Raw genomic sequence first — 22,576 nt, 5'->3', positions numbered from 1 at the left:
TGGCTAGCACATATGACACAGAATAAATACATCTATTCAGAGGAGTTGCCACTGGAATCCTTACATGCTAAAATTATAAGCCATGGTCCATTGAAACAGGTACCATAGATAAATGTTAACTGAGAACTAATCAACTGTATTATATAATAGGAAATTACAAATGGGAAATATTTCTTCTATACTTGTGATGCACATAATTTAGCTTGAAAATTTACAAGTATAAAAGTTTTTTGAAGGTGAAACAATATATCATCTTGGCACTGTTTTTCAAAAGTTCCTGTTCAGTAGTACTTTGATAAGGGTTTTCAGGGGGAATAAAATGGGAAACTCTTCAAACTTAAGTCATAGATGTTTCCATGATTATTCTAAGAGAAATCAAGACTTGAACTTAGGGTAAGCTATTAACTTCAGCAATATCTAAAAATCCCACTACATTTCTAAACATTTAAATTGCACTTTTGCCTTCCTCTTTGGTTATTTGATCCAAAGTACACATTATAAGGCCTCTTATAAAAATATCTCACGTTAAAAGGTACAGGAAGAATTTCCTCATTTCTCTCTGTCTATGCTCTTTCCTGAGAAAACCAAAGCACTTCTATTTTGCTTTGGTGATAGCTGAAAATAACATGAGTCTTGACTGTAACTGGTATTGTATTCTATGAATTTGGAAATATAAGGGACTGGTGCATAGATTTATTTGTGTTTTTATATTGTGTCAATATGAGGATAGTATGGTGTATTTTCATCATGCTTTACTGCCTTTCTAGAGCTTTGGAGAGTTGAACACACATAAGGAATTAGCACTGGAGTGATAAGATGATGAAGGGTGCCAAGAAATTCCAGTGGAAAACAGCATAGACTGCAACTGCCTAATAAGCAACACAGCTTCCACCCAGGTTCTAAAAGCAATGCCCTGTGACTCAGGATGACAGCAAAGGAGAAGGACAATAAGGTAAATGTAGTTATATACATGGAAATTTTTCTGTGACATAAAGGAAGAAATGCCTTAGGGAAGAGATTCCTTTTTCTCTATGGAATCAAAAATTTTATGATAACGTGGATACATTTCGTAAGACCATAAGATGGTCACAGCTGGGTAGTTTTAAATTGCTAGCACATGGCTGTTTTACTCAGCACTCCTTGACACACAGGAGACTCAATACATATTTGGGACTAGATTATATTATATGGTTTATGCTGCCATATTACACATATTGCATAATCCTGACTAGTGATTCTGACTTGACAACATGTACAAGTTTGAAAATAGAATAGGGTGCAACTTCTACAAGTAGTTTGAAAATAGAAGAGGGTACAGCTTCTAAGAGTAGCACATAATGTGAATATGGTACCTGAATTATTGTCCTGTCCTTGATTTCTGTAGCAAAATCAAACAGGAATTACTATGGTTCATGAATAAACTGTCCTTCTCAATGGTTCTAGATGATTACATTGTTATCAACAGAAAAAAAAAATGGAAAAGTGGCAAGATAAAAGTGTGAGCCAGACTTCCCTAGAAATCTGATGACCACTTAACCCCAAGGCAAAAAGACTTATCTTTCATCCTGATAACCATTTGGGTGAAGAATAAGAAATGGAAGAATTCTGTCTTTAGCGTGAGATTAATGAGTCACTCCTTCTACTATTCTCTACCCCCTCCATCCTTTTCCTCTGAGTAGAATTTCTAACTTTGATAATAAAGATTTTAGGTCAATTATTGGGAAAAAATCCCAAGGATGCTAGCTTACATGAGTATTTTTCCTAAATTCTAAATAAAGATCTTTGGTAAGTGGACTACACTGGTTCAAATTTAGAAACAGGAAACATTCCATTGCTTTTTCTTTCTTCTTTTTTTCCCCTGGTTCTGTGCTGTAAATTAACCTTTCCTGGAACTTGAGATAAAATATGATGTTTGGGTTATTTCTTTGTGGTGTAAAGAAGCTATATCGAGGCCTTTGTCCTAAGTGACCAAGGACTATCTAACCAGATAAGGGAATAGAATCATTCCTATGATACATATGTCATGTTACATGTGTATAGTAGTAAAAAATGCATGTGAACACAATGCTTGCCTGGCTTCATTCTCTGTTCATGTAGCTGCTGAAGGAGTCCCCTTTTTAACACAAACTACATTTGAGAACTATAATTTTGGACAGTTTGCAAAATCTATAATTCACAGAAGTTTCAATATGATGAATGCGTTGAGACTTCAGTAGTTGATTACTTAAATATTTGCAAACTTAATGAATTATTTCAAAAGTTCATGAATTCGGTATTTAATCATAATAATTTAATTGTTCCCTTACAGAGTAAATCAGATAGTATTATACATGCAATGACTCATACAAGGCATCCCAATGGAAAAGACATACATTTAATTTAAGCCATCTCTGATCTCATATGAAATGTACATAATCAAATATGAAATTATTATCTTCCTGTTTAGCATCTAATGTAAGTAAATGTATTTGAGAATATAGAGTAAAATGTTTTTGCTTTATGGTTATTTCCACTTTATTTACTTTTTATAATATAGTATTTAGAAAATACATAGACTCATTATAAAAGGCAAGGCTTTGGTAATATGGTATATCGTTGAACTTTCATTTAAGAACTAATTAGAGAGCAATTTGTTATGTTACATACTAGTCTAAGTTATTTCTTTCTGACTGATTATTATATACACACACTTTTAAACTTTTGAGTACACCATTTTCAATTTCCTATTTTGAAGAGAGCAGATGTATTTAAACACACATACATACATAAATGCTCACATGCAAACACAAAATAAAATGCAAATAAAGTCTCTACAATTAATCAGCTATATTGGCTATATTTTACAATTTAAAAAAATAAGTATAACATGATCTCCCAGACTTCAATTATTTAAAGCGTACATTTCATAGAGACATATATCTACTTGCTGCAACTTAAATATTCATATCACATGTAGAAAACAATTGGCCATATTGATTTTCGTAGAAGAAAAAAAAAGTTCTCAATTTCATCAATTATATCACACAAATTATACTGAGAAATAAATTCTTGGTTTTCTTTAAGAAAAGCAAGCATTTAAAATTAACATTGTATGTATTCCTTCTCTGTATTCATTTTCCATGATTAGAAGATTTGTTATCACATTTTTTTAAAGTTAATGTATTGTATCCTACAAGATAAATGAAACTATTTCATTGATAATGTAGTTAGAGGTGTATAAACTATTGTCTATGTATTTACTTGGCAGTATAGCATGTTAGGTGGTACTGAACAAGGATGGAAAACCTCTCTGTGAAACTGGGATATCCAACCCACTGTGATATCTTTTTATCATTGAAGTTCTCAATTTCCTCTTTAAAATGCAAGGGTTCAAATCATTTTTTCTATGGTTCTTTCTAGCTCTTACAGTCTACATGTATGTAAGGAATAACATATACTTATTTAAATTGTGCATATTTATCCAAATGTGATCTTGCAAAATAGCATATATAGAGATTTCAGAGTGGAAAAAAGGAAGACTAAAGACACTAAACATCCTCTTTTACTTATTTTCTTGTCATATCCTTCTGATATTGGGTACAGTAAGTAATAAAATGCAAAAATAATTATCCATGTAATATGTTGTCAGTGGCAGCAGTATAGGGTCATTTAGAGAAACTTGAATCCACCTCCTTCCTTCCATAATCTCTATCCTGCTCCTTCAAAAACATTCCAAATAAACATTCAATCTCAATCTACATAACAAGAGTGTCCAGGCACTGCTGACCTGACTTCAGGACAATTTCCTTAGCCCCCTTTCAAACAAGATGGCTGCCCCTAACTCCTACAGGATTCTTAAACTGCCACAGTATAATCTGAGGATTTGCAAAATGCAACTTCAGTTATATTCAGTATATTAGTCACATAGCTTGAAAGACTTTCAAATTGCTAAGTCAATTCCTTTACCTGACACAGGTACAGAGAGTCCAGATTACCTCCTTAGGATCACACTTCCAATTGTAGTGATGAAAGAAAAACTCAAAACCTTTGTTACCACAATCACATAAGTGTTCTTCTAATGGGTAATGTTCATTTTTTTGATTCTTCATTAATTCTTCTACATTCAGTGAATTATAAGAGTTTTGAAAAGCTTGTTAAAAGTACAGTTAAGGTCTACATTGTTTGATTGTATCAGGGGAGATTTATTTACTCTTTACTGATGCCAAATGCTTTTGAAAATTCTAAAAAAACAAAACAGTGAACCGACAGTAGTGGTAAAGAAACTGCTCTTTAATATATAAGAAGATAAGTTCAAGTGGCATTGAACTGGGTACAAAATTCTACTCATTTAATTCTCATTATAACTTTTAAATTAGCATTCTTGAATATTTATCCTATTGTTTGCATTGCTAAGTTTATTAAATTCAGGATGGGTGTAAGCCCAAAAATATATTACTGAAATTAAAGTATTTCCTCCAAACAACAGAGAGGTCTTGAAATAATGTTATTTGCTGTGTTAAATGTGAGACAAAAATAGATAGTAGCTAGATCAATACAGAAATATTGATAAATATATTTAACTATGTAATTTTAAAAATCAAATTTTTTCCAGAAATTTCTAAAAAGACATTAAGTAGGTAAGTTTCAAACATGTAACATGCATTTCAGGTCACCTATTCTCAAATTATCATATAAAACCTGTTCATTCGCCACCCTCTACCATAATCCAGTTTTAGAAATGTAAAGTTACATTAGTGATACTTCTCTAACTGCAGAACAGTTCACACCAGTGATAACCACAATAATTGCCATGTGCACTATTAGTCATTCCTAAAATTTTAACATAGTATTCTGCTAATTCTTGGATATAACTAGCAATATTTTAGCTTTTCACTTACTCTCAGCATTTTTAAAGAAAAATGTGCATTTGCAGAACTCTGCATCTGCATACATTTGGATTCCTGCATCCTACTAGTAATACACAGGAAAGATATAATGGCATTCCATAAAGAATACAACAAAAAAGTTATGAATAGCTCAACCTTCCAATATCACAGCTAATTAGCATTGTTTTCTTTCTAAATTAAGTGTATTTAGTAAATAGTAATCATGCATTGAGTTCCATAAAACATAAGACCATGTGGTCAAAAAAATCATCTTTATGTTGCTATAGTTACAAGAATAGACTTGTAAATTTTATGTTAATATTAAAAGAAAAGAAAAATATGTTTGCCTTCACCAACTGCAACTGTAAGCAAATGCAGGTATACAGCACTTTATTAGAAAGAACTCCTTTAGTAAGCACATGTTAAAGGAATTAATCATTCAGTCCCTGCAGACTGCTTATGTATTTCATCGGGCCATTATCTGATCTGAATAACAAGAACAATTGCATAATAAAACACTTCACTGCTGACACTAGCAACTTTCTTCTCAACTTTAAAGTTGCAACTACCTCTGTACAGGACAGAAAGCTGGTGGCCAAAAAGGTGACAATTTAATCACCCATCCTGCTTTGACATTTTTATCTATTATTATATAGAGACAGGGATCAAATGCATGTGCAAGCTTTACTAGAAACAGCTTTCATTCAGGCTATTTTCCTTAGCACTGTGACATAATTACAACAGAGGCAGAATGTATGTCATGTTAGTTTTAATGTTACTTACAAATATTTGCTTTCAGAAATTCAAAAAGAATGAACAAATTTGTCATGTCTTCTCTACTGTGTAAAATATGTCCTATACTAATATATGTAATAACATGTTTAAACCACTGTTAAATTTGCCCTACTTAGGTACAATCTTCCCCTTCATTTTTTAATAATTAATTTTTTTTTTCAAATATCAGATACCCTCTCAGTCACATGAGGTCAGAAATGAGTAGAGGTCATGTGCTATAATCCAAATCTGATCAGCCAAGGGCTTCATTTTAAATCATTTAAATTCATTTTTAAACCAATAATAGAAATGGCAGCTAAGAGCAGTAATATCTCTAAGAAAACTCATTTGGACGAGAAATTAAATAATAATCAAGAAACAATGACACATCTTTCTCAAATGATTCCATATATAACTTCATGTCAACCAATTCATTAACTGTCCTATTGTCCTGTCTCATTACCCTGAAAACTTATGGCCCAAGATATTTAGAGCTTTCAACATTGAGTAATCATAACAACTCTAAAAGATCTCTTTCTGTAATAATTGTACCTTAGTTTACTCTTATAATTTTTAAAACCAATCTCCCATGAATACAGATGCTTTTATATACTTAAGTACATAAGGAGGTAAAACTATATTCACTCTACCATTATCAGCAATTAAACACAAGAAAGCCCTTAGGTATCAATAATAAGCTGTTTTATTGAAAGAAATTCTCTGAGATAAGTACTTTTACTTTTCAACCTGGTTTTTAACTTATAAGGGTTTTTTATTAGAAAAGTACATCTTATACTGAGACAGAAATTGACAGTTAAAGATAAAAGGGATAAACTTTTTCTAATCACTACTAGATTCTAGTCAATATAAGTGCTACCATGTCAAAAAAAAACTTAGGATTTGTTAAAAATCAGGTCTGTTTTGTCTAAGTTGCAACTCCTACTGTATCTACTGTATATGTAACAATGCAAGAAGAATTAGATTCAGAATCCATTTGGCAGTGATAAAGAAAAAAATGCTGAAATGTTATTGATTCTCTACCTCTTGTGCAAAACAAACTGAGTCAACTATATTTTTCCTGACATAACACAAAGGTTTTATTTAGATATTACAAAATATTGGCAAATGTTAGACTATATATCTTTATATATATATAATGAACTTATTAACCCTTTTGTAGAAAGAAGAGTGTCCTACTTGCTTTTACAGAAATGCTGCAGTTACTGACATGGTGGTGTTAGCCCCAAGAGGAATACTGCCTGCAAAAGTTTTTGAGGCAGAAATATTCAGCCTTAGGAGACACCTTAAACCTGTCACTGGCTGCTGAGTCCTGTCAGAGTTTATAACCTGCTGTGTCAAAGTCACAGTCTCAGCCCTGCCCTCTCCAAAGCATTTTTCACATTCTCTCTCCAAATTAAGTTCATTCAAATTCTCCAACTATTCTAGTTCCAGGATTTTCTTCCACGTATTATCTCCTTATAGGCATGAAGAAATCTCAACAGAATTTTCATCTGGTCTTTCAAACCATCCTTATTAACTTTCCCTTTACCGCTCCCCCCGCCCTATTTTTTTCCTAGCGCTTTTAAGAACTAAAGATAAAACAACCAACCAACTGAAGTCAGAGTAGGGTGGGAGTTAGCATGGATTAGGGTTGAGGTTGAAGGTGGCAGGAGAAGTGAGCCAGTAGGGTTAGATTTCTCAAGCTTTTTCTAGATAACCATCCTTAAATCTTAGAACCAACCAAGGTTTCACAAAGCAGGCTTCCAATAGCTCTTGAACAATAAACGTTTAAAAATCAGATTTCCAGTGAGGCTGCCCATACTGAACCCATACCGAAGTCTTCTAGGGGCTCTTCAAAAAAAAAAAAAAAAAAAGAAAGAAAGAAAGAAAGAAAGAAAGAAAGAAAGAAAGAAGAAAGAAAGAAAGAAAGAAAAAATACTGAGCGAACCACTTCTCAAATAGGAGCTACTGAAGTTATATAAGTCAAGTTTTCCCCAGGTAAAATAAATAAACTGTCCACAGCATTGGATATTGGACATTGGACATTGAAAAGCATTCAGCATATGTCTCACTTTAGAGGCAAGAAAGACAGAAGCACAGTTTACTTACTAAAGCAGCCGCTCCAGTCCTCCTTGGAAACCCTGAGGAGTCTTCTCTTTTCTTTCCTACCAGTCAAATAAAGAATTGTCTTTCTATTCCACACAGGCCCAGAATAAACTGCAAAAAGGGACGGCACATGCACAGCAGCCCGTCAGGGTTAGGCTTCGGGGGGGTGCTTCGGTTCTGATTGTTTCAAAAGTGGGATCTTCTTTTCCGGAGGGAGGGGGCAAAGGAAGAAGAAAGGGCGCTTCGAAAGCCGGCTTGGGTCCTGCAAATTATTCTGAAGGCAAAGTACCTGCACTCTCCCCGCCAAGGCTGGCTGTCAGCGCCGCGCGCGAGGGGAGGAGGCTCGAGAGGAGGAGGAGGAGAAACAGGAGCGGGAGGGCTCCGGCTGGGAGGGGAGCGCACGGTGGGGGAGGCCGGTGAGCGGTTCCCGGCTCCCGGGAGAAGCAGCCGAGACGGCGAGGAGGAGGCGAGGCTCTGTCAGGGCGAGGCGCTGCCCCACGCGCTCCGGCCGCCGGGTGCGGGCGCGACTGGGCGGGGAGCCGAGGCGGCCGCTCCCGCACTCGCTCGCTCGCTGGCGCTCCCTCCTTGTCTCGCTAGCATACACAGGCACACACCCCACGTCTCCAGCAGCTGCCGCTCGGCCGCACGCACTCACCTGCATTTCCTTAACGAGCCACTTGATGGCTGCCAGCGGCGTGGGCCTCGCTCCGGCGGGCGGGAGCCGGGGCGGGGAGGACGCGGCGCGGGATGCTCCGAGCGCCCGCCGGGGAGAGAAGCGGCGGCGGCGGCAGCGCTGCGGGCGCGCCAGCTGGGGCGGGAGGAGGGGAGACCCGGCACCCACCGGCCCGGAGCTGCCCGACGCGGTTTGGGCGGACCCTGCCGCCCGGGTGCCTTGGCACCATTCCATGGCTCCGGGGTAAAGCAGTTCGCGCGGGGACAGGAGGACATGTCAGGCACAGGTTATTCCCCATCACTAAAGCCACAGAGGACTGGTCCAGATGCGGATCCCGATCTGTGCTTCTTCAGGTGTTCGCGTGCTTTCGGTTATTGTTGTTGTTGTTGTTGTTGTTATTATTATTATTATTATTTTCCGAGGGAGTCTGTCGGAAACACCTAAGGGGTGGTGGGTGTTAATAGGTGGGGGACGTAGATTTGATTTGCAATGGAATCGATGCTTATGAAGAGCAGACTCCAGCGAGGTGAAGGGCAGGGGCACAGGGGTTGCTTGGCAGAGGGGGTGTACTTCAGCTGAGCTGGATGGAGTTTTCAGTCGGGGCGCTTGGCAGTCTGGCTCGACTTGAGGGAGTGATAGAGCTCTGCCAAGGTGGTAGCTGAGAAGGGAAAACCTGTACAAGAGTTGCTGATAATCCGCCTCGCTGCAGAGGAGAGGACGTGGACATGGATGCAGAAAGCGGATTCTTCTCCACCTCCTCGCAACCCCAAGGTAGAGTGGGATATCAGAGTGCATCAGAGGTGGTGTACCACAGACTCGGGAGACAAGGGAAGAGGAACTTAGACCCCCATAGAAACTAGAAATAGGGTTTGGAGCTGGGGGGAGAAGGTGGGCAGGACGGGAGAAAAACAGCAGGAAGCTTTTTGTCACTTTACCATCTTTCATGTCTCATCAGAGCACACAGCTATAGGCAACAAATGCTGTCTCTTGCTAAACAGAGAGCAATGTCACCATGTCTGTGCGTTTTTTAAAAAGCCAAAATAATTATCCTGTTTGTAATTATGCAACACAGAGCATTCCAGGTACCATCTGGTCAAAGGTGCTGTAAGCACTGTAGAAAAAAAACAAACAAAAAGAGAACAACAACAACAAAAAACAGTTATCCATCTACTTTCCTTATATGTCAATGATCTAATCGCCGAAATGTCACTTTCTCCCGAAGAGGAATAAAGCTTAGTCAATATAGGTGACATTTTCCCCAGGGTCCTTTCACCTTTTTATTTCCATGCCTTCTCCATTGCTTGCTATGTCCCTTTGCTCTTCAAAAGGGACTCTTCTCCTGAACCCATGCCTTGCCAGGTTCCCTGCTCAGCCTCCCTAAAGTCAAGGAGCTTACCCATCCAAGAAGGTTCCCATGCACAAACAGTCATCATCACTTAAAACGGTTCTTGGAAATGATATGAACGAAAAAAATTACACCGTATGTGCAAGTGTGTATGCATGTGTACGTCTTTTTGTAATTATACAAAGCACTTGCCCCTCTTATGGTGCTGTCTGCCCAAGATGATGATGACTGACTCATATTCTCTCTCTCTCCCTCCCTCCTTCTCCCTTTCTGCGCAAATACACACCACTCACTCCTGTCTCAGTTCCTTCCTGTCAGTGTTCAATAATGGTTTTACATGAACTTTCTGTTAGGCAGCCTCTGACTACCAAGGGCGAGTTGGAGCAGATTGGTAGGAGGGAGGCTGGTCTCAATGATGCCGCTCTGTTTCCTGCCATCCCTCAGTCATTACATACACTACTGTACTTAATGCCAAGTGGCAGCAGAAATGATTTCCTCTCTTGCTAGTCGTAATAATATATTTGTCCTCCCTCGGAAACACATGTAATTAATAATAAAAGAAATAATGCATCTTGAAACCATGGGAAGAGCAGATGGAGGCTGATGTGGTGGTGTTAGTCACCTTTTCTGTTGTTGTTGCAAAGACAACGTGACCACCTCTCCCTTTCTACTGCTTCTGGTGGGTTAAGCAAAGCATTTGGCCCTTTTACTGTATTCTCTTTTCCATCTTTCCCTTGACAATAGTTTGTGTGTTTTAAATAAAGATTTCATTCTGCCAACCCGCAGGAAGCTTTTAACAAGATGCAGCTGAGCGTGTCGATATCTTATATCTTTTTACTGCTGCATGGGGGTGTTCAGCAACTTGAAACTCATCCTCTCCTTCAGCTCAAGGCTGGCATCTCACAGAGACAGTGCTCCCTGGGGCTGATTTAGTGTTGCTCCTGTACAACTTTGGTGCCCTCTGGAAGAACACAGGGTATTTTAAACAATGGAAGAATCAGGGTTATACTCTATCCCCTTCCTCCTACCCCCTCCCCACATAATAATATCACATATGTTCAATGGATTAGCTTATTGTAGAGATTTTATTATTAATTACCATCTGAGAACTGGATTGAGATACCTTACTTGAAGGTGATTGCACCAAGCTTAAGGAGTTAAGAAAAGTTTATTATCTAACTACCTATCTACAATTCCTATAACATTATAATTTATTTCTCCTTCTTCAATAAAAAGGCAAACTCAAATGTCCGCTTTCAGTTATTGCCATATATTTACTCTTAGAAATCAGTAACCTATTGGAATTGGTTGTTGTCAGTGGACCACGTGTTTAAAACAACCATAACAAATGTAAGATAAAAATAAGCAAAAAGGGACACTGAAATTGGGCCAATAAAGCATGGTCCTGAGTATCAGTTGTTTTTGAGGTTCCCTTTATCTTAACACGTTTCTTTATTTACCAAATCTACATATAGCTTTGTTATATTTAGGCTTATAATTAATTTTAACAGCCTGCTGTGAGTAGAAGAAATCTCTAAAATTTACATTGGTATTTTGGATTTTTGAGGGAAATAAGTAATTTCCTTCTTGACTCAGTTTTTAAATTAGAATTAACAATACATAAATAGCAACTACACAGCAACAATTTCCTGTTCTAGTATGTTATTTAAATATTTTGAGATCATCATGAGGAAATTTCCTAATTATACAGCACTCCATATTGTGGAATTGAAGAAAGAGATAATTCCATATTGTCAAATGAAATAAAGAGATAACAGGGTAATAAGGAAGCCAGGAAGAGCAAGTAACCTATTGGAAAGGAGACAAGGATCTAGGAGGTGTTCCAAGCCCACACTGTAGGTAGGTTGGATTTGTCGGTAGTAGACTCTCACACTTTGCCTATTGTTTGTTTGTTTGTTTGCTTGACCTCAGTCTGCAGTAATGGTGTACACTTAATTTATTCTCCCTTTTCTCCACTTTTCCATCTAAAGTTATGCCACTTGGCAGAAACTACAAGTAAAAACAATTTTATATTGATAACATAAAATCATGCAGAAAACCATGTACTTAATGAATCAAACTGCTCATACTTATTTCATGTGGGAAAAGATTTTATTTGGTCGGTGGAAGTACAATTCTAATTGACTAAATGGGTATAATTTACCCAATTCCTTATAGATGGTTGGCTACCAAGAAAGCTGCTCAGGAAACCTTACAACACAATGGAAAAATGACTTGACTATATAATTATTCAATTAGCTGTCTATATAATTATCAATTAAGGAGTCTTAATGAAGTCATATTTGTGATGATTGTAGGTACAAGGTATAGATGTTATTCCATTTAAATCATGATGTAGCTAAATTGCACAAAATCTAAATGCTTCAGGTTTTGACATAATGTATTCATTTATTTTTTCACTTATTGTGCTGGTTGTTTTCTATCCCTGCCCACCCCCCTATTTAATCACAACCTCAGACCCCTCATGTGCTCTTTTCTGTGCTCTATGGGTTAATCTTTAGGTATTGTATCAACCTGGCTTCCCTTGTCCCTTGGTTTCTGTTTGGATTTTGTCAATGAGATGCACCAGAAAGGGGCAGGAGGAGAGAAAAAGCAGGGTCATGTTTCCCCAATTTGCAGTATAAGTTGGCACTGTGGTTCTTTCTGGTGGTGGCTACACAGTCTTTTCTTGTCACCACCTTTCCATAGCTCTACCTCATATATTCCCCAAATATCCCCATTGTATCTCTTGCTCCTTCAGCTTTCCACTATGGCTAGCAATTAAAATACTCAGTATCCCTCATGGGATCCCATAACCCAGCTACCCTTCCAGAAAGTATCCCTTATCGAAATTCTCTAAACTGATTCCTGATTGTGGCTTCCATTTCCTCCTGATACTCTGAATCATCCATTTCTGTTTTTTAAATTCAAGGTATTCAAAGATATAATTTTTATTCAATTGTCCTAGGTTTAACAAAACCTATGTCTAATGTGTAGGGAAGTGCCAAAACATTATTATTACTCAAAATGAAAATAGCTGTAACATAACACTAGAAAATGTTTGATGGTACAGCTCTGATGGTAAAATTCATGTGTCAACTTCAGTGGACTAAGAGATGGCCAGATAAATAGTGAAGCATTATTTCTGGGTAAGTCTGCAAAGGTGTTTTTGGAAGAGAGTAGTATTTGAATCAGCAGACTGAGTTAAGAAAATCATACTCACCAGTGTGGACAGGCATGATCTAATCCAGTGGGGACCAGAATAGAAAAAAAGGGCAGAAGAAAGGTGAATTCTCTCTCTTGCTCTCTCTCTCTATCTCCCTCTATCTATTTCTCTCTTTCTCTCTCCGTCGCTCTGTTACTCTCTACCTCTCCCTGCCTTTCCTTGATCTGGGAAACTGACACCCATTTTCTCTTGTGCTCAGACATTGGAGCTCCTGATTCTTAAGCCTTCAGACTCCAGGAGGTACACTATTGGGCTCCTCAAGTTCTCACCACTTTGGTCTCAGATTGAATTATGCCACCAACTTCCCTGGTTCTCCACCTTGCAGATGGCAGATTGTGGAACTTCTTGTCCTCCATAGTTGCATGAACCAATTATCATATTAAATCGCCACTTATATATCTATATGTATTCTCTTGGTTCTGTTTCTCTGGAGAACCCTGACTTATACATGAGCCAACATATATAGCTAAATAACAATGTATTAATATTTTCCACAGAGGTGTCCTGTCTCTGTACATTAAATAATCCAAGGCCAGGTGCGGTTGCTCGTGCCTGTAATCCCAGCACTTTGGGAGGCCAAGGTGGGCAGAGGAGGTCAGGAATTCGAGACCAGCCTGGCCAATATGGTGAAACACCATCCCTACTAAAAAAAAGTTAGCCTGGCATGGTGGCACTCACCTGCAATCTCAGTTACTTAGGAGGTTGAGGAGGGAGAATTGCTAGAACCTGGGAGGTGGAGGTTGCAGTGAGCCAAGATTACACCACTGCACTCCAGCCTGTGTGACAGAGTGTGACACTGCCTCAATAAAAATAAAAATAAATGATACAGATTCATCAAAATTATAAAACTATCTCAGTTTTTAAAAAACATGTGTGTCACTATTTTATGGTATCTGATTGCCAAATTACAATAATGATGGCTAGTATTTATTAGTTGATGAAACACAACCATAATTTGTAAGGTATAGTAATTCTCATCAACTTTAGAAACTGAATTAGCAATCAAAATTATATATATCCATTCTTTCAATTATTTTTAAAAGCCTGTAATAAGGATGTTAAAGGTAAAGCTATGTTATGTATAATAACCCTAAAATAACTGCATTATGCATAGCTTTTGGAAAGAAAGCGCAATGAGGGATGGATTTTAAAAATTCAATCTACCATGTTGTTTTATGCAAATAGTTTTAAAAATACATCATATAAATTAACAAAGATCAGGGCAAGTTCTTTAATCAAAGTAAAATATTAAATATAATTTTAAAGAGAAAGTTTAATAGTTCCTATGAGTTTTTTGCTTATTTTGACCTTAAAAATTAATAGTTATCACATGCAAGATCTTACCTATACATATCTACTTAAGACATTATAAATTTTGCTTCTTCTGATACTGAGTAATTTTGCATTTTCTTTTATAAATGAGACATCAGGATGATAGCAACCACACATGCACACTCCAGAGATTGTTCTAACTTCCCTCCACCCCTTTTTTTAAAACAGGGTCTTGCTCTGTTGCCCCACCTGTAGCACAATCTCAGCTCACTGCAACCACCTCTCGGAGTCAAACAATCCTCCCACCTCAGCCTCCTAAGAAGCTGGGACTACAGGCAAGAGTCACCACACCTGGTTTATTGTTTTTTTGCATTTTTAGTGGAGATGAGGTTTTGCCATGTTGCCCAGGTTGGTCTCAAACTCCTGAGCTCGAGCGATCTGCCGGCCTCTGCATCCCAAAGTGCTAGGATTACAGGTGTGAGCTGCATGCCTGGCCTAACTTTTTCAGGTGTATTAACACTACACCATCTCAATTTTGGATCTAACAAAACTCAGTTTCAGAAAACAGGTTGATTGGTGGTCATGGAACAGTTGAATATTAGAGCTGTCACTTCTATCCAGGCAGTCTGGCTCCTGAGTCTCTGTGCTTAACCAATATTCAAGGTTATATGATCATTTTCTCAACTGTGTATGCCTTTTCTTTCCTAAGTTCAGAGACTTCTGAAAAATTCAGCTGAAAGTGAGAAATTCCTATTCAGTGAATGGAGACTATAGGGTAGGGCTGGTCCCAAAGGATAATTGTGGGACCATCTCAGAGAACAAAGTTTCAATTTTTAAAGTGGGTCTTTTAATTTATATTTCTATTTGAGTTATTTTGTATTTTATTTATTTTCATGACCAATCATCTTGTGTTCCACATATCTAATGATATAATGAAAAATTATATAGAAAAGAGTTAAATAAATTTATGATTTTTTTCTAACTAAATTATTTACAAGTCTGTTCTATTACCATAATTTACTACATTTGCTAATTTTCCGTTTTGTAAAATTGTTTTTATCTATTCACATTTTCTTATTTCCTACTTTCATCTATAAACAGGAGAACAAAAATTATGTAAAGCCAATGCCTCTCTTTTTAAATAAGGGGTCAACTTTTCTGGAACCTCTATAAGATTTCCCCCTTTTTTAGTGAAGGACAATAGGTTTTCCAGGAACTTACTCCTGACCTTTTGTTTATATATAATGATATTGTGGCAGGAAAACAATATAGTAGCATTTATATATACCACAGGCTTCATGTACATTTTAAATATTTAAAATTGCAAAACGTTAAAAATGTAAGTAAAAGGAAAAAAATAAGACAATCATACCATTATGAGACTATTATTTTTAGCATTCTATACTTATAGATGATAAGTCAATTATATGATTTCTTTTTATGGAATGATATGTAAAGTAAATAAAAATAACAAGTCTATACACATATTATTTTTCATGTATCAATATTATAGCACAAAAGATGATTTGAGCTAGCACCTTAAGTTTTAACCTCATTTTACAGATGAAGCAACTAAATGCAGTGTGTGTGAAGTGTTCATTTTTATATGGTTAATGAGTGATTGAGGTCCTTCTAGTTCCTGGAATCCTTTTATCTTATAATTTAAAGAATAGTACTAATTTTAAAACATATTACATGTAATGTATTTTTAAAGATATTTGTATGAATATATGTGTCTTATTTAAATTTAGGACATTTTTGTTCTTTAAATCACAATGTGTGTTTTTCTAAGCCCACTCTCATATTTTAAGAAAAAAAAATTACATTAATGTTTTAAACAATTTTAAAATAAGAAATTAAAAAAAATACTGCTATGTTCAGAAAGGGAAAGCATCAAGACTTCTCACAGGAAGTCTTCTAGAGAGGGTAGTATAATGGTGTGCCTAGTGAGGAGTTATCTTTTTTTGTTTTTTATTTTACGGAGTCTCACTCTGTCGCCCAGGCTGGAGTGCAGGGGCACGGTCTCAGCTCACTGCAATCTCTGCCACCCAGGTTCAAGTGATTCTCCTGCCTCAGCCTCCCAAGTAGCTGGGATTACAGTGCCCGACTAATTTTTGTAGTTTTAGTAGAGACGAGGTGTCCCCATCTTGGTCAGACTGGTCTTGAACTCCTGACCTTGTGATCCACCCTCCTCGACCTCCCAAAGTCCTGAGATTACAGGCGTGAACCACCGCGCCCAGCCGAGGAGTCATCTTTATGAGTACTTTTCACTATCCCTAGGATTAATCAGACTACTTAGCAGAGTTTCATCTAAGCTATGAAAACATGAATATAATGTGGATATACAATATGAATATGAATGTGATAATGGGGAAAGGATATATTAATGCTAGTGTGTTCTCCCCAGAAGATCTCCTCCTGCATCAGGCCTCACTTTCTCAGACACACACATGCATGAACACCCAGGCATCCACACTCAGAGAAAATGAGGTTGCACTTTTCCTTGCTTAGTCTTTATGCTCCTATCCTGAGCTATAAGGCATTTGCTTCTGTTTCTCAGACTTCTGTTCCTTATACAGAAACAGACAAACATACACCACACTGGAGAAGTGGGAAGAAATCTGAATGGGTATGAAGAGACTCAGACCAGGTATTTCTGGAAATACAGATCGGAAAGATAAGATTTGAGGCAGTTATAACCTTTTGAGCAACTACAAGATGTGGAAAAGTTGGAAATCAAAGAAAAACATGGTGTGTTATAGAAGTGTCACTGAACCCGGAACTCAATATTTTTTTTGAAGGGTTCATTACTGAAGACTGGATTACATTTCCATTATTTTTTTGTTTTTCAATCTTTTGTCTATTTGGGTAATCAAAAGCTTTTACACCTCACCTTAAAGAGCCTGGAATGTGGGGGGATTTTACACACACACACATATACACCATTACACACTGGGACGTACATAGTTTTCAAGCAAGCAAATATAGGTTACAAAGTTACATAGTTTATAAATTAACTTGAAAATATGATTATCCTGAAAAGACATCAGCATAATTTTAACATAGATTGGATACATGTTTCGTTTATATTAAATTCCATTGTTGTCTAATTATCATATTTTCTAAATAATATTTTACTTAAATGTGTTTTTTCTTAATGATAACACAAATACATTACTTAAATTGAAGTTTTAGTTAAATGATATTTTTAAAAAGCCTTAGTGACAATTACGATACTGCTTCTAAAATAAAATGTATGCATATTAATATTAATAAAATGAAATCAAATAAAATATTTTAAATTTCATTTCTTTTGTATAAATATAAACACTTTTTTTCATTTTTACTCTAGTAGAAAAGGAAAAATTATTACTGAAAGCAAAATTCTTTTCGAGGAGTTAAATCAGTGCTTCTTAGATATTTTTATTTCCAAAGGCTCCACCCCCAATCTCTACTTAGTAAGTCCTGTGCACACTCATGATACAAAAAAATTTATATTATTCTCATCCAGACAAAAGAGATACCAGTTACATTTTCCATTCTTTCTTGCATTTCCATGTTACCAATAACAGATGTCAGATAGATAAGAGCAAAAGCAATACAGGCCTGTCATATGTTTGTTTAAAATATTACCTATGTGTCTTTTAGTGTAGCGGGAAGGAGGTACCAATTTTAGTGGACTTAACCAAACATATGTTGTGAGAGTGTTTTAGTCAGTTCTCACAAGGCTATAAAGAAATACCTGAGACTGAGTAATTTATAAAGAAAGGAGGTTTAATTGGCTCACAGTTGTCAATGCTGTATAGGAAGCATGATGCTGGCATCTGCTCAGCTTATAGGGAAGCCTCAGAAAAATTACAATCGTGGTAGAAGGTAAAGGGGAAACAGGCACATCTTACATGGCTGGAGCAGGAGCAAAAACGAGTGAGGGAGGTTCTACATACTTTTAAACAACTAGATCTCATGATAACTCACTCATGTACTATCATGAGAACCACATAGAAGAAGTGATGCCAACCCATTTATGAGAACTCTGCTCCCGTGATTCAATTACCTCCCACTAGACCCAACTCCAACACTGGGGATTACAGTTCTACAAGAGATTTGATAGGAATACAGATCCAGACAATATCATTCTGCCTCTGGCTCCTCCAAATTCATGTCTTTTCACATTGGAAAATACAATCATGCCTTCTCAACAGTCCCCCTAAAGCCTTAATTCATTGCAACATTAAGCCAAAACTCCAAGGTTGAAAGTATCATCTAAGAAAAGGTAAGTCCCTTCCACCTATGAGCCTGTAAAATCAAACACAAGTTAGTTACTTCCAAGATAAAATGGGGTTATAGGTATTGGGTAAATACTCCTGTTTCAAAAGTGAGAATTGGCCAAAAGAAAGAGATTACAAGTCTCTTTCTTTCCTCACAAATCTGAAACCCAGCAGGGCAGTCATTAAATCTCAAAGCTCCAAAATAATCTCACTTGACTCCATGTCTTACATCCAGGGCACACAGATGCAAGTGGTTGGTTCCCAAAGACTTGGGCAACTCCACCCTGTGACTTTGCAAGATTCAACCCCTGTAACTGCTTTTGTGGGCTTGTGTTGAATGCTTGCAGCTTTTGCAGGTTCAGAGTGCAAGCTGCTGGTAGCTCTACCATTCTGGGATCTGATGAATGGTGGCCCTCTTCTCACCACTCCACTAGGCAATACCCCAGTGGGGACTCTGCATGGGGCCTCCAACCCTAGATTTTCCCTCTGCACTGCCTTAATAGAGGTTTCTGAGAGGGCTTCACCCCTGCAGCAGGCTTCTGCCTGGGCATCCAGGCCTTTCCTTACATATGAAATCTAGGCGGAGGCTCCTAAGCCACAACTCGTGCACTCTGTGCACCCACAGGCTTAACACCATATGGAAGCTGCCAAGGCTTATGGCTTGCAGCCTCTGAAGCAGTGATCTGACTGTACCTGGGTCCATTTGAGGAATGGCTAGAGCTGGAGTGGCTGGGACACAGGGAACAGTGTCTGGAGGCTGCACAGAGTGGTGGGGCCCTAGGCCTGGCACAGAAAACCACTTTTTCCTTCTAGATTTCTGGGTCTGTGATGGGTCGTCTGTCATGGATATCTCTGAAATGCCTTTGAGGCATTTTCCCCATTGTCTTAGATATTAGCACTAGGGTCCTTTTTACTTATGCAGCTAGCTTGAATTCCTTCACTAAAAACAGGCATTTCTTTCCTACCATATGCCCAAGCTACAAAGTTTCCAAACGTGAACACTCTATTTCCCTTTTAAATATAAGTTCCAGATTTAGATGATTTATTTGCTCACACATTTTAGCATAAGTTGTTAGAAGCAGCCAGGTAACATTTTGAATACTTTGCTGCTTACACATTTCTTCTGCCAGATACTCTAAATCATCACTCTCAAGTTCAAATTTCCACAAATGCCTAGAGCAGGAGCACAATGCAGTACCAGAAATAAGCAGCATTGGTGCATGTTAAAACAAAGGAAACAAGGTTTCTCCTTTTTGTAGAAGGTGTTAGTTAGTAAGATGAGCAATGAAAATTTGTGGGTCCACATACCAAAGTGTTTCTGAATAGTTGAATTCATACTGCAGAAAATTGCAGTTGGTTAAATGCATTTCACAAAATTATTTAAAGACTGACATATGTTCCTTTATAATGTTAATTAAAATGCAACAGGTGTGTGTGTGTGTATCCATTCATCATTATATATGCAAAGAAAAAGACAGTCTGTACTACAATATCTAGAGCTATATTAAACTTTTTGTATCTGTATTTTCTAAAAGAAAATGATTTATCAGAATTATGTTTTAAATAGATACAAGTTTAAATTTTATTTGTCATACCTTCTGAGAGTTGGTGTTTTTATTCTAAAATATTCACATTGTTTCCAGTAGAAGCTCTATAGAATTTATGAGAGTTTAAATTAATTACTATATGCAAATGTTTGCAATAAGCCTACTTGCATAATACTTTCTCTATTTTTCACTGTACTTTCAACCCTACTATGTATATTACATAGCAAGAGACGGAAAAATGAGTGTTTCACCTCATTTGAAAAGTTTCACAAAATTAAATTTGGAAGAAAGTCTTTGTATATTTTTTAAGTATCTTCAGATCTTCCTTCTATAATAAAAATTGTAAAGATTAGCTTTGTACATTATGTCTCTTTTCACAAAAAGTGTTTTCAGTCTTAAAAGGAACAAAATGATAACTAAGTAGTTCCAGAAATAAAATAGTTCAAGAAAGTTCAAATATGTGGACTTTGAATGTTTTTGACATGCATATTATTTTTCTAAATTTACTTAAATTAATAAGAATTGTGCTACTGGAATAACCTTCAAAATTTATAAGGTAATTTGTTGCAAATTGAGTGGCCCACTGAAATTTCAGGTTTTTAACAATCCAAATTGAGAAGAGAATTTTAAAATATAAGAGGAATCACATAATACTGAGTACATAAATGATGGAACACATTTAAATGTGGGTTTCTTTAAAAAAATCATGTTATTGCTTAGTGCTCTTAAATCTTGTTATGGAGGTTGCAACCTATTGATTGTGTCTTATGAGATTTTATTAGGATATATGAAGAACTATCACATAATTTCTATGAATCACTTTGTATTTTTTGAACTAAAGCTAATGATTCTCAAGCACAGAATGAGAACCAATAAACCCATAGCAAAATACTGATTACATAATGGATAAATTATTTTCTTATATCAATGTGATGACAGCTTGATTTCTAGCTTATTTTTGATAAACTACAGTCACTAGAATTCTAATTATAAAAATATGCTCCTATGAGATATTTTCTAAATAAATACAAGGTAAATGACAATAACAAATTTCTTAAGGAAGATGATGCTTTAGCAAAGGAATTTTGTGGGTTATTTTTTCCCCTTTTGAAGTTTTCAGTGGATGTAGCTTTTTGAGATAGTTCTTCTCCATGGTAGAGGATTCCTAAGATAAGGAACTGACTTTTCCTATTACAAGTGCCAGTTTCCTAAGTGGTTTTAGTGGTTTGAACATTTGTCCAGGACTAACAAGAAAGAAACCACTAGCATGTATCATATAGACCACCAGAGAGCCATCAGACTCAAGTGGCTTTCAGTCACCATCAACCTCAGGTCTCTGAAAAATACAGTTTCACAATTTTTGCTTGTAACTCTTTCTTTCTTTCTGCCTGATATTACATCCCCATATTTTAAGGTCTACATACAAAGATCTTACAATAAAATGCCAAAATAGTGAACCAAATATTTTGAGATTGAATAATATCAACAGAAATCTGTTCCATGACCTGCCTATTATCTGGCAAATCTGAGTTTCTTGCTCCCATTTTGCAGGTGAATCAGCAGAAGATAACTCACTTGAATTGTAAGTGCAATTTTAGTAAGAATTACTTTCCTTAAAAACAATTATGGAAGGCAATGAAATATAATGTTTATATGTGTGACTAAGGAGCCAAACTGCCTAGGTTCAAATCCTTGTTCCATTTGCCAGATGTTTAACTCTTGGTAAATAATTTGGTCTCATGAGAGTATATTTTCTTAACTTTCCTTCTGAATAACTTTTCTTCTCCATATAATGGGCATAATAAACTTTCCTGTTTCCTTCTCTGTAAAAATGAGAATAGTAATAATATCTAACTCACAGGATTGTTGCTAGGAATATGACATATAAAGAAATGATGAATGATAGGCAGCATATGAGAACAAATTTTTGCTATGGTAAAGAATACGGATGAACTATATTGCTCAGTTTCCCTTGCCAGACATTTCCTCTTTCATTGCTACTCTTCTTTAAGTGTTCAGAGTAGCTAACATTTGGAGGGTCTGTCAAAACCACACCTCTGCCTTAAAACTACTCCTCACCAGTATTTCCCAATATAGGGATTCTATTGGAGAAATTACTCTTCACCAGCATTTCCTCCTAATGAACTCTATTGGCACCACCTAAATGTGGTCACAGCTGATTATCCAAGAGGGGAAAACTGATCTATGGGAAAACAGAACATCTTATTTTTTACATTTTGTGTTCTGACGATTTGATTAAAGAGATCAAAAAAACGTAGTCTAAAGGGCATGTGTTGTGGAACTCTGACGTTTTGTGGATTTGGAGCAGGCAAACCTATTCAGCCATGTATTCACAGAAAGAAAAATAACTGAAACAAAGAAGAGGAAGAAAGCACCTGGGAGATGGGGAGAGAAGAGTCCATGCAGTTATTGAGAGCTATGTCTCAGCCCCTGACTCTCTTTCTTTACCTCATTTAACCTTATAAAAAGGCTGGCAAAA

General features: G+C 36.7%; 1 protein-coding gene across 35 annotated transcripts in view; it reads right to left on the bottom strand.

Annotated features, from left to right (window-relative positions):
- PTPRD (protein tyrosine phosphatase receptor type D) overlaps window positions 1–8,124 on the bottom strand; it is a 2,337,809-nt gene extending 2,329,685 nt beyond the window's left edge. For 5 of the 35 annotated variants that reach the window (XM_050761940.1, XM_050761939.1, XM_050761954.1 and 2 more), the window contains exon 1: window positions 7,749–8,121. The gene's annotated coding sequence lies outside the window, so the exon portion shown is untranslated. Of the gene's footprint in view, window positions 1–7,748 lie in introns of all 35 variants that reach the window. The other 30 variants (XM_050761960.1, XM_050761961.1, XM_050761953.1 and 27 more) reach the window with 15 other exon arrangements.
- Between the last annotated feature and the right edge of the window lie 14,452 nt (window positions 8,125–22,576).

The sequence above is a fragment of the Macaca thibetana genome, chromosome 15 (assembly GCF_024542745.1).
Source record: "Macaca thibetana thibetana isolate TM-01 chromosome 15, ASM2454274v1, whole genome shotgun sequence".
Lineage (NCBI taxonomy): Eukaryota > Metazoa > Chordata > Mammalia > Primates > Cercopithecidae > Macaca > Macaca thibetana.
Note: the sequence above shows the minus strand (reverse complement) of the source record. Positions and strands in the feature narration are given on the sequence as shown.